General features: G+C 37.0%; 1 long non-coding RNA gene across 1 annotated transcript in view; it reads left to right on the plus strand.

Moving 5' to 3' along the window:
• The window catches only part of LOC132501016 (uncharacterized), a 57650-nt gene that overhangs the window by 20101 nt on the left and 25060 nt on the right, over positions 1-12489 (plus strand). The window contains exon 2 of the long non-coding RNA XR_009534112.1: positions 5098-5222. This is a non-coding gene — a long non-coding RNA (uncharacterized LOC132501016). The remainder of the gene's footprint in view (positions 1-5097; positions 5223-12489) is intronic.

Below are 12489 nucleotides of genomic sequence, written 5' to 3' on the forward strand. Positions count from 1 at the left end.
CATTCTTTGCTTGTCTAATTAAGATATTTTTGAAAAAAGAATGACAATCAGACTACCCAATGCTGACAAAAATATGAAGTGAAAGGAGTTTTCATGCATTGATGGTGGGAGCATAATTTAATATAATCTTTGTGAATACAATTGTATTTTGAGTTTGCAAATTGCCCACATTTAGTGCCCCAGGAATCCCTCATCTTGGGGTTTTACCTGAGGAAGTAATCTGAAGTACAGAATGAGATGGTCTTGCTTGATGCTTAAATGAGATAATTCATTCGAAACACTGGTATATAAGCACAAAATGAATGTTATTATTATCATTATTATTATTGGCATAAATATGGGCCATAAAATATGTTCAAAAGTCACTTCCAGTAAGAGTCATTTAGAATATTGTGGTACAGAGAATAACAAAATTTTAATTTTTTTCACCACAGTGTACTATTTTAAAACAGGTCTCAGGAAATCATTTGACAATCAAGACCCCCCAAAAAATACCCATCTTGAGATATCTTTGTATCCAGAAGGATCCTTTTAGATGATCATAAGTAATGTTGCACTTGACCATTAGTGAAGAATGATACAAGTTTGAAGAGAAACTTGAAATTAAAAAAAAAAATCAGGCTAGCATTTAGCCAGAGAAAGGAGAATGGTACAGCAGACTCTCGAACAAATATGTGCTGTTATCTGAAATTATCTCAAAATGGGAGAATTAAGGTAAGTCTTGAGGCAATTTTTCTTATAACCAGGAGGTTGTAACCTAGCTGGAAGCAGGAAAGTAGAAAGCAAAATTTTAAGTGAATGATGGAAAATGGCTTAAATTATACTTTTGGAAACTGCATGTAGTCCAATATTTGTGACAAGTCTATTTTTTTTTTCTATTTGACATAACTTTCTTAGGCTTGGAACTGCATAATGAATCAGACTAACTCAAACCACCCAGCAACTAGCAATTGACATTTAGTAAAATATACACAGTTGCAAGTTTCAGTGTTCAAGGCTAATTTTTCTTTTGAAATGCATTTGTCCTAAAGAACTGTGATGTGCACAGCATGTTACATCCGATAAAGTGGAAGAGAGAAATTGAACTGTTAGATTGGCTCCCACCTATGCACTTACCAGAAAAGCACACACCTGCCTCATTTGTTAGAACTTAATTGCTGCCCCCATGATGTTATTTTGAACTTGAAATGCACCCAGGATGGAGTGGGGGAGCAGGGAGGGGAAAAATTGTTGCTCTTCTGAGTCTCCTCCATCCCACTCCCCCACTTTTCCCTTATCCTCCTTCCCTCTCTCCCTCCTTTCCTTCCTCCTCTCCTACCTTCAAAATTTCAACTTAGATTCCTGGCTTAGCTGACCTGACTCTGAGTTAGTCTTTGCTTAGGAAGAGTTTGAAAGCCTAGGATGGTTATGGGTACCCTCGAGGATGTATGACATATATCTTGATGCCATGCATCTTTATTCTTGTGAAGTGAGCATAAGCTTTAGAGTGAGATGGTTCTAGTTGATTCCCAGTTCCACTGCTTATTAACTGTGTGGTATTCTACAAGTCACCAAATTTCACTGAGCTTCAGTTTTCTTAATTACAAGTTGGTTTCCATAAGACCCAGTTTGCAAGGCTGTGGTAAAGCTTTTGACATAAAATAAATGTTTAATATTTGGTGCCAAATATAATTATAACCCCAAACAAACAAATAAAAATATCTTGGATTTTATTAGAGAAGATTTGATGGATGCATAGATTAAAAAATGTTTATCAACCTTTCTTGTCACCATGGTAGACGGCTCAGATAACAGTCACAGAAACTCACTCCTAAGGTGTAAACATAATTTCGGAAATTCCTACCTCTAAGTGTATACCATCCTTTTATCTTCCATTTAGGAAAGCATCTCATCGAAAATTATAGTTTCAATATTCCAGAAATAAACTTGAATGTGACCCAACTTATTTTTAAAGAGTCCGTAAATTTTTTGTCATTAAAACTGTACACTGTTATTAAATTTATTTAAGACAACCATACAACTGACCATTGGTGAATCACTAACCTGTTGAAAGAAACCTAGTGGTTGAGAAGTACTTGACTTGAAGATGTCTTTAGATCCCTACTTGTAGCCTTATTCCATAAAACATCATCCTGACTGCCTCTGATTGAAGAGAAGAACAGCAAAAATTTTCAGATGTAGATTTTTTAAGGAATAGCTAAAGGCAGAGGGGAGATTTTATGGTTCAATAAAGACAGATAAGAAGGTGACGGGAATAGTAAGATTAAAGACCTAGAAGTTACTTTTAAGGTGCCGATTGTTTCAGCTTTCTATCACCAGATTATTTACAAGAGAAAGAAAAGGACAGTGAGATAAAGAGGCAGCAGAAGACTTACTCATATTAAGTATGTTTAAATTTTAAAAGTCGGTAAGAATAGAAATTCTGAAAACTTCCTTACAATTTTATTCACTTTTGCCACCAGATGTGAAAAGAAAACAAAAAAAGCAATGTCACTTTTACTACAAATTAGTTTCATCTTTGTCTTTATAAATAGATAACAGCAGATGTTTATGGCTTATGCTGTTACAATAAACTAAAAGACTGTGTCTAGGACACGTCCATACATCTTTGTCTTATTTTCTCATCTGCTACTTGAAGGGATGAATCAGTTGATATAAGGTAGCTTGTGGTAATATTCAGTGTTTCTATGGGTATAAATGATCAGAAGAACTTCCTGCAGCTACACAACCATCTAATCACAAATAAGAATCTACAATTTCCTACAAAGACACAGAGAATCAATGTGTTTGAATGAAGGAGCAGTGGACTGGCTCCATCATCAACTCAATTGGGGTGAGTCAATTAAACTCTCAGTAATTAGACCTTCCTTGTCTAGAGAACAGGGTGTTCATGAAAGTTGAAAGAGATGAAACATGTGAAAACACTTTTCAAATCAGGAAACTGTAGAACTGTTATCTGATTAGGGGAAATAGAGCAGTGCAATAATTACAAATCTCAAGAATTAAATAAACAAGGATGTCAACAACAGTATTTTTACCTGTCATCTAATTTTAACTCGAAATGATCAATAGATGCTTCTTTATTAATAAGCAGTGTATCATTACCTTCAGGCTTATTGCTCCCTTATATAACTAGGAGGTTGCTGCAAGCATTTAATATGGAAAAATAGAAAACAATTCTGCCAGTGAGAATTTTTTCCATTAGAATATTCAGTTATGATGCAAATAAAGTTTTCAAAGTTATTTATTTGTTAGTTACACATAGGAGTATTATATTCCATGTTCATATGAAACATACTACTGACTCATTATCTGTAAAGGTCGGTACTGAGATAGCCTCCCCACCCCATGTCCCCCCCACCCCGTTCTTTCCTCCCTTCCTTTCCTTCCTCCTTCCCTTCCTTCCTTTCTTCCTACCCCTCTTCCCACCTCCTCCCTCTCTTCACTCTCCGTTCCCATCTAACACCCACCCCACTACCTTCCCACCACCCACCCCTGTTTCTTAAACTTAGATATCACAGAATGATCTTTCATTGTCTGTTTTCTTTTCTCTCCATAATCTCTCTCTCGGCAGACAATCTTATCTAATGATACGACTTTTACAATCAATGTGCAGGAAATTTCCACTTCTATATGCCCAATTCTAGCCTCTCTTCCAAACTCCAGTACCATCTTTCCAATTACCTGTTTGTTGTATCTAACTATATTGAGTACTACCTTAAACTCACAGTGGATCTGTTATTTCCTCCCAAACCTGCTCTTTCCTTTCGGATCCTTATTTCTGTTAGTGGTTACTAACCTCCCTACACATAGGCTCCAAACCTTGGTATCATCTTTGAGTCCTTCCTCTCTCTTGCTCAAAATTTTAATATTTATTTGTTCTTTGCCATTTCCAGGATCATTATAGAGTTTACTTTATTTCTTAACTGTATTATTGGGATACTTCTTAGCTGGTTTCTCTATCCCCGCACTCTCCTCTAATTCACCTTATATGTTATTGACAGATAAACCCTAGAATCTAGAATCATAGAGCCCCAAATTAGAAACAGACCTTAAAGTGATTGGTCCAATCAACTGGATACTCTTTAGTTCTCTCTAAATCCCAAGCTAACTCTATTCTTAGGTAACTCTACTGCTTGCCTTAGTCAGTCTTTAAAAATAACCTAGCTACTTTGAAGTATTTTTTCTCTCCCTCTCCTCTTCCTTTTCCTTGTCTTCTTCCTCCTCCTCTTCTTTCTCCTCCACCTTCTTCATTTGAGCTGAAATCCTTCTCCCATTTTTGCCTTAAGTCTGTCCCATGAAGCCATACAGAATGTCTACTCCCTCTACCATAAGTCTGGATTTCAAGATTCATAGGTAGTTATTCTGTGTCAAAGTATAAAAGCTCTCCATTGGGTTAGGGTTTAGAAGCTGTCAGGAGCACTGTTATTTTTAATCATGCTTGTTGCAAACTTCTGCAGAAAGAAGATAGGCAAATGTGACAGCCATCTCGGAACCCAAAGCTGTCCTGCCTGTTTAAATTTTTTTTTTTTTTTTTTGAGAAAAAGGCAGAACTTTAAGGCCAGGAACTTTAAAAACATGCATTATGAATTCATATATGTCTGATGTGATTAAAAAGTATAATTGGAGAAAGATTTATCTCCTATGTTAGTCATACTTTATTATATGTCATAATTAATTAAAACATGTTCCATAATTCTTAAAAAATACAAGTTTAGGTTTTAGATACCCATGAAAATATCTTAATCACAAGAGAGTATTTATCTTTACACTAAGTGGCAGACAAATACAGCAGAGAAATTTGTCATTTAATACAGAGAACAGATCATATCCAAATTTAATTTCATTTTAGACTTCAGTGTAACCTGATTAATTAACAAATATGTGCTTCATATAGTTCCTTAGGTCATAAGTGTCCTGGATCTCATGTTTCTTTTTATAAGCAGGAAGGAAAAGAATTATAATATAGAAACTGAATAAATAAAATAACCTTTATATCCAAATGATTTACTTTTTGTAGTTTTCCTCTAATCAAGGCTAACTATGTTCTTAAGTGGAGAATTCAATTTCTGATTTTATATTTCTTTTTTTTCCTAGGTGGAACAGTCCTCATTCCTTCAACCATTATTCCTGTTATATAGTTTCAAGATCCGTTGTTGCCCTGATTATTTTCCTCGGAAAAAGACTCATTTTGTTTATAACCGTTTTAGCAGATGCTGCTGGTAAGTCCCACCAGATTCCTTAGGAACTTATAGTTCCCATTCATAACAGGTGTCCTAAGGCAAGCACCTGCAATTCCCAGATACGGGCTTTCTCTGTCTAGTACTTCCTAAGTCTCCTCCAATATCATCTACTTGACTCAAATCCTAGTCTTATGGTTTGCTTCTGGGGAAACTTAACCCGGATCACCCCTTTATTGCCACACCGTGTTGCAGGATATTAGTTCCCTGACCAGGGATCCACCCATGCCCCCTGTTGTGGAAGCATGGAGTCTTAACCACTGGATCGCCAGGGAAGTCCCCAGATCACCCCTCTTAAAATATCCTACTGTGTACTTTGCACTCAAGTATAGAGTGTTTTCTTTACTTGAATCTTGAGAGGCAGGCAATATTAAGATATCAAAGAGTTTTGGGTAAGCCATGTTAAGATTTTTTTTTTTTTAATGACTGTAAAGACAAGGAAAATTATTTAAGGGTTTTCCAGCAATGGAATGGTAAGAGCAGATGTGCTTTGTGGAGGCTAGATTTGAGAAAGGCAAGACTTGGGGTGGATATTGACTTAAGAGTGTGCTCCTGTGGTCTAGGCAAGAAATGGTGGCTGATTCTGATGATAGAAGCACTTAATAACTACAAAGCATAGGGTGTGGTTTTGAGAGATATTTATGGAATAGAATTGACAAAACTTGGTTACTGGTATTAACTAGGTGTTGAAGGTGAGGGTGTAACTGGATAAATGTTGGTGCCATTTTTCTTCTTAAGGAAAGAGAAAGTTTGGGGAATCGGGAGAGAAGCTCTTGTTTTTAACATGCTGTATTTGAGATCTGTGTGTGAGCCTGGAAAAGCCTATGCTGTTTTAGAGGAAATGTAAATAAAACATGTTTATGAAGCTGATATATAACTTTCATTTTATTTGTTCCAAAGTGTCTTCCACTTTCTCTCTGTAGCATCTGTCACCTGTGTCATTTTTACATTAGCAGTGTTTGATATTTTCTGGTTACTAAAAATTATATCATGATGTAACTATTTGGACTAATTTCCATTTGCATATCAGTTTATACCTCTTAGGTCCCCAGAGACTAGGTAGGGCATCAACAAATGTGAAGCTTGTATCTGTAAGACTTTTTTTTTCATTTTCAATGACTTTATTGAGAACATTTTGCAAATTAGATTTTACAGTTTAATATTTTACAGTTAGAAATTTTATCTGCTACTACATAAGTTGCAAACTTTTCAAAACATTACAGAATGTTTGAAATTTCTTTAGATTTTTTGGATTTCTTTGGATTTTTCTGTTCCTTGTTCAGCTCCTGATATATATATATAATTATTTACTGGAGTATAGTTGCTTTACAGTGTTAGTTTCTGCTGCATAGAAAAGTGAACGAGCTATACGTATACATATATCCCCTCCTTTTTGGATTTCTTTCCCATTTAGGTCACCAAAGAGCACTGAGTAGAGTTCCCTGTGCTATACAGTATGTTCTCATTAGTTATCTATTCTATACATAGTAGTGTATATATGTCAATCCCAGTCTCCCAGTTCATCAAACCTCCCTTTCCTCCCTTGGTGTCCATACGTTTGTTCCCTACGTCTGTGTCTCTATTTCCACTTTGAAAATAGGTTCATCTATACCATTTTTCTAGATTCCACATATATGCATTAATATGTGATATTTGTTTTTCTCTTTCTGACTTACTTCACTCTGTATGACAGTCCCTAGGTCCATCCACGTCTCTGCAAATGGCACAATTTCATTCCTTCCTATGGATAAGTAATATTCCATTGTATATATGTACACCTTATTTATCCATTGCTCTGTTGATGGACATTTAGGCTGCTGTCATGTCCTGGCTAATGTAAATAGTGCTGCAATGAACGTTGGGGTGCATGTATCTTTTTGAATTATGGTTTTCTTAGGGTATAAGCCCAGGAGTGGGATTGCTGGGTCATATGGTAGTTCTATTTTTAGTTTTTTACAGAGCCTCCGTACTGTTCTCCATAGTGGCTGTATCAATTTACATTCCCACCAACAGTATAAGAGGGTTCCCTTTTCTCCACACCCTCTCCAGCATTTACTGTATGTAGATTTTTTTTATGATGACCATTCTGACCGGTGTGAGGTGATACCTCACTGTAGTTTTGATTTACATTTCTCTAATAATTAGTGATGTTGAGCATCTTTACATGTGCCTCTTGGCCATCTGTATGTCTTCTTTGGAGAAATGTCTATTTAGGTCTTCCACCCATTTTTTGATTGGGTTGTTTATTTTTTTGATATTGAGCTGCAGGAGCTCTTTGTATATTTTGAAGATTAATCCCTTGTCAGTTGCTTTATTTGCAGATATTTTCTCCCATTCTGAGGGTTGTCCTTTTGTCTTGTTTATGGTTTCCTTTGCTATGCAAAAGCTTTTAAGTTTAATTAGGTCAATGAATTTGGTAAAGTTGCAGGGTAGGTAAAAAATTAATACACAGAAATCTCTTGCATTCCTATACACTAACAACAAAAAAAACAGAGAGAGAAACTATGGAAACAATCCCATTTACCCTTGCAACAAAAAGAATAAAATACCTAGGAATAAACCTACCTAAGGAGGCCAAAGTACTATACTCGGAAAACTATAAGATACTGATGAAAGAAGTCAAAGACAACACAAACAGATGGAGAGATATACCATATTCTTGGATTGGAAGAATCAACATTGTGAAAATGACTCTACTACCCAAAGCAATCTACAGATTCAATGCAATCCCTATCAAACTACCACTGGCATTTTTCACAGAAATAGAACAAGAAATCTCACAATTTGTATGGAAACACAAAAGACCCCGAATAGCCAAAGCAACCTTGAGATAGAAAAATGGAGCTGGAGGAATAAGGCTCCTGGACTTCAGACTATACTACAAAGCTACAGTTATCAAGACAATATGGTACTGGCACAAAAACAGAAATATAGATCAATGGAACAGGGTAGAAAGCCCAGAGATAAACCCATGCACATATGGTCACCTTATCTTTGATAAAGGAGGCAGGAATGCACAGTGGAGAAAAGACAGCCTCTTCAATAAGTGGTGCTGGGAAAACTGGACAGCTACATGTAAAAGAATGAAATTAGAACACTCCCTAACACCATACACAAAAATAAGCTCAAAATGGATTAAAAACCTAAATGTAAGGCCAGAGAGTATTAAACCCTTAGAGGAAAACATAGGCAGAACACTCCATGACATAAATCACAGCAAGATCCTTTTTTACCCACCTCCTAGAGAAATGGAAATAAAAACAAAAATAAAGAAATGGAACCTAATGAAACTTAAAAGCTTTTCACAGAAAAGGAAACCATAAACAAGACCAAAAGACAACCCTCAGAATGGGAGAAAATATTTGCAAATGAAGCAACTGACAAAGGATTAATCTCCCAAATTTACAAGCAGCTCATGCAGGTCAATATCAAAAAAACCCAAGCAACCCAATCCAAAAATGGGCAGAAGACCTAAATAGACATTTCTCCCAAGAAGATATACAGATTGCCAACAAACACATGAAAGAATGCTCAACATCATTAATCATTAGAGAAATGCAAAGCAAAACTACAATGAGATATCATCTCACACCAGTTAGAAGGGTCAACATCAAAAAATCTACAAACAATAAATGCTGGAGAGGGTGTGGAGAAAAGGGAACCCTCTTGCACTCTTGGTGGGAATGTAAATTGATACAGCCACTATGGAGAACAGTATGGACGTTCCTTAAAAAACTAAAAATAGAACTACCATAAGACCCAGCAATGCCACTACTGGGCATATACCCTGAGAAAACCATAGTTCAAAAAGAGTCATGTACCACAATGTTCATTGCAGCTCTATTTACAATAGCCAGGACATGGAAGCAACCTAAGTGTCCATCAACAGATGAATGAATAAAGAAGATGTGGCACATATATACAATGGAATATTACTCAGCCATAAAAGGAAACGAAATTGAGTTATTTGTAGTGAGGTGGATGGACATAGAGTCTGTCATAGAGAGTGCAGTAAGTCAGAAAGAGAAAAACAAATACCGTATGCTAACACATATATATGGAATCTAAGGGGAAAAAATGATTCTGAAGAACCTAGGGGCAAGATGGGAATAAAGATGCAGACCTACTAGAGAATGGACTTGAGGATATGGGGAGGGGAATGTGTAAGCTGGGAGAATGTGAGAGAGTGGCATGGACATATATATACACTACCAAATGTAAAATAGATCACTAGTGGGAAGCAGCTGCATAGCACAGGGAGATCAGCTCGGTGCTTTGTGACCACCCAGAGGGGTGGGATAGGGAGGGTGAGAGGGAGGGAGACACAAGAGGGAAGAGATATTGGGATATAGCTATATGTATAACTGGTTCACTTTGTTTTAAAGCAGAAACTAACACACCATTGTAAAGCAATTATACTCCAATAAAGATGTTAAAAAAAGACAACTAAACAATAGATGGATAAATTATTTTCTATGATAGGTGCCGATATGTTTGGAAAAAATGAAGGAATAAATCAGGGTAAGCAGAATGAGAGGATGGTGGTAAACGTGGGAGTAGGGAGAGAACAGTTAGTAGTGTTAAGATAGGTCTGCTTGAAAAATTGAGGTCCGTGCAAATGTTTGTAGGAGGTAAGTGTATTTGTTACCTAAGAGTACATTTAGAGGAAGAGTGTTCCAGCCAGAGCAATCAGCTAGAGCAAAGGCCCTAAGATGGGAATAGACCTGGGATAGCCAAGGAACAAGAAGGTCAGTGGGCTGGAACAGGGTGTGCATGGGGGAACCAGGGTGTCAGTTGATATAGGGTCTTATAGATATTGTAAGAACTTTAGCTTTTACTATGTGTGAGATGGGAAAATGGCTAAGAGCAGAGCAAAGATATTTTCTGATTTATATTTTCAAAGGCTCACACAGGCTTCTTTACTAAGAATAGACAATAGATGGTCTAGTGTGGAAGCAGAGGCCCCTTAGGAGGCTTTTACAACGGCCCAGGTGAGAGATGGTGGGGCCCTGAGTCAGCATGATAGTGATGGAAGCAATGAGAAGTGGCTGGACTCTAAATATATTTTGAATGTAGAGTCAAAAGTATTTGCTGTTGGTTTTGCATGTGAAATGTGAGAAACAGAAAAGTCAAAAGTGACTTTAAGGTTCTTAGGCTGAGCAAGTAGTAGGATGAAGTTGCTTTTTACCAAACAGGGAATACTATAGAACAGTAAGTTTTGGGGGTGGGCTGAAAGATCAAGAGTTCAATTGTTGCTATGCTAAGTATGAGCTACTTATTAAATAACCAAGTGGTTAAAAATAGAGTAATGCTGAGTATATGAATATGATAACCCACACTCTAGTTTTTTACTCATCATTGATTCATTTTGTTTTGTTCCAAATAAATGGCAGTATATTTATAGCAGAGGCTCAAGGCAATATCATTATAAACCTGACTCAGTGAGACTAGGTGTCCTGAAAGTTAATATACAGAAGGCGGACTGGAGGAACTCACGGAGAATAATTCATATTTATAGAAGAGGCAAAGGAAGCAAACTTGACCCAACATCAACTTGCAGAATTGGCCCAGTAGCAGACTTGGCCCCAGAGTGGCAATTCCAGCCACAGAATGGTGTCCATCTCTCAGATTTGTTCCAAGTCTGACTTCTTCCCTCCTTACTTCCTTCCATGGTAGGCTCATTTTTGGATATTATGAGAATGAGGGTTGTGAACAAAAAGTTAAAGGATTACTTCCACTAAAGTCTCTGTAAGGTATTAGGACAGAAGAGATTATTACGTTGGTTCATTTATGACAGATTGTTATGGATGAGAAAAGGGATCCATTTCTCCTCATATTAATATAGAATACTGAGTAGCTTTTCTACCTTGGTATTCACTATATCAGCACCAGCAGCGAAGGCCATAATAAGAAGTGCTAGCAGTGTCAAGTACAGGGGACCTGAGAACTGTGGTACCCTGTGGAAGTGGTAGCTGAGTCTAGAAAAGATGATGGTGCCCAGTCACAAGGTAGATGTTATGTACTGAATGTTATTGTCTGCCTCAAATTCATATTTGGTATCCTAAACCCCAATGAGGTGGGGTTTTGGGAGGTATTTATGTCTTGGGGGTGCAGCCCTCACCAATAGGATTAGCATTCTTATAAGAAAAGACACAGAGACATGATCTCTCTCTCCACCGTGGGAGGACACAATTAGAAAATGGCAGTCTTTAAAACCGGAAGATGGCCTTCACCAAGAATTCAAGCATGCTAACACCCTGATCTCAGACTTCCAGCCCCTAGAACTGTGAGAAATAATAGTTTGTTATTTAAGCCACCCGTTTTGTAGCACTTTGTTGTAGCAGTCCAAACAGACTAAGGCAGTAGATCCCCAGAATTGTAGGAGATTCACAGCAGTACTTAGGGTATGTGATTGTATGTGTGTGTGTGGTTGTGTGTGTGTGTGTGTGTGTGTGTGTGTGTGTGTGTGGAATATGAAGACTGTTGGGTACAAAATAGCAGATGGGTTTGAGAACCAGAGAAATATGTTTTTTCTATCAAAGTGATTTGATTTTGGCCTTAGTCGGGGGTGGACTAAAAGAGTGAGTTTACATCACCTTTTGCAAAAAAGATACTATATTTTTGGTCACCTTGGTTATTTAGCATAGGATGCTACTGAAACAAAAATCGTTAGCCTCATTTCCAAATGTGCCTTTGGGAAAGAATTATTAGGAAAGAAGTATTAATGAGGTTCTACTTTGTGTAAGTGACTCCTATAGATGCTTTACATAAGCTATTTCATGACAGAAGCTACAATTGACTCAGTGAGTCCTGGACTATTATATTGTTGAAGGAAGGACTTGATTATAAAGATGATGATGATGACAGCAACTATTTTACAGAGGAATTTCTAAGGCATATCCAGTTTGTTTTACATACATTATGCTGTTTAATCTTTACAGCAATACTATTAGATCGACATCATTACACACATTTTACAAATGAGGAAACTGAGAATCAGGTAGGTTGAGAAGTTTGCACAGTTACATGGTTAAGCTGCAAAATGGTTCTTCAAATCTAAACCCTTCTGACTTTGAAGTCCACATTCTAAACACTTAAGACAGCTATTGTTTCAATAATGCTACACAAACCATCCCAGAATTCAGAGGCTTTCAATTACAAATATTTATTTTTCTCAAACTTGTATCTGTGGACCTGCTGGGGCAGCTCTGCTTCAGGCTGTAGGTCAGCAGGGTTTGACTCCAGCTTT

Source organism: Mesoplodon densirostris, chromosome 13 (assembly GCF_025265405.1).
Source record: "Mesoplodon densirostris isolate mMesDen1 chromosome 13, mMesDen1 primary haplotype, whole genome shotgun sequence".
NCBI classification, from domain to species: Eukaryota; Metazoa; Chordata; class Mammalia; order Artiodactyla; family Ziphiidae; genus Mesoplodon; species Mesoplodon densirostris.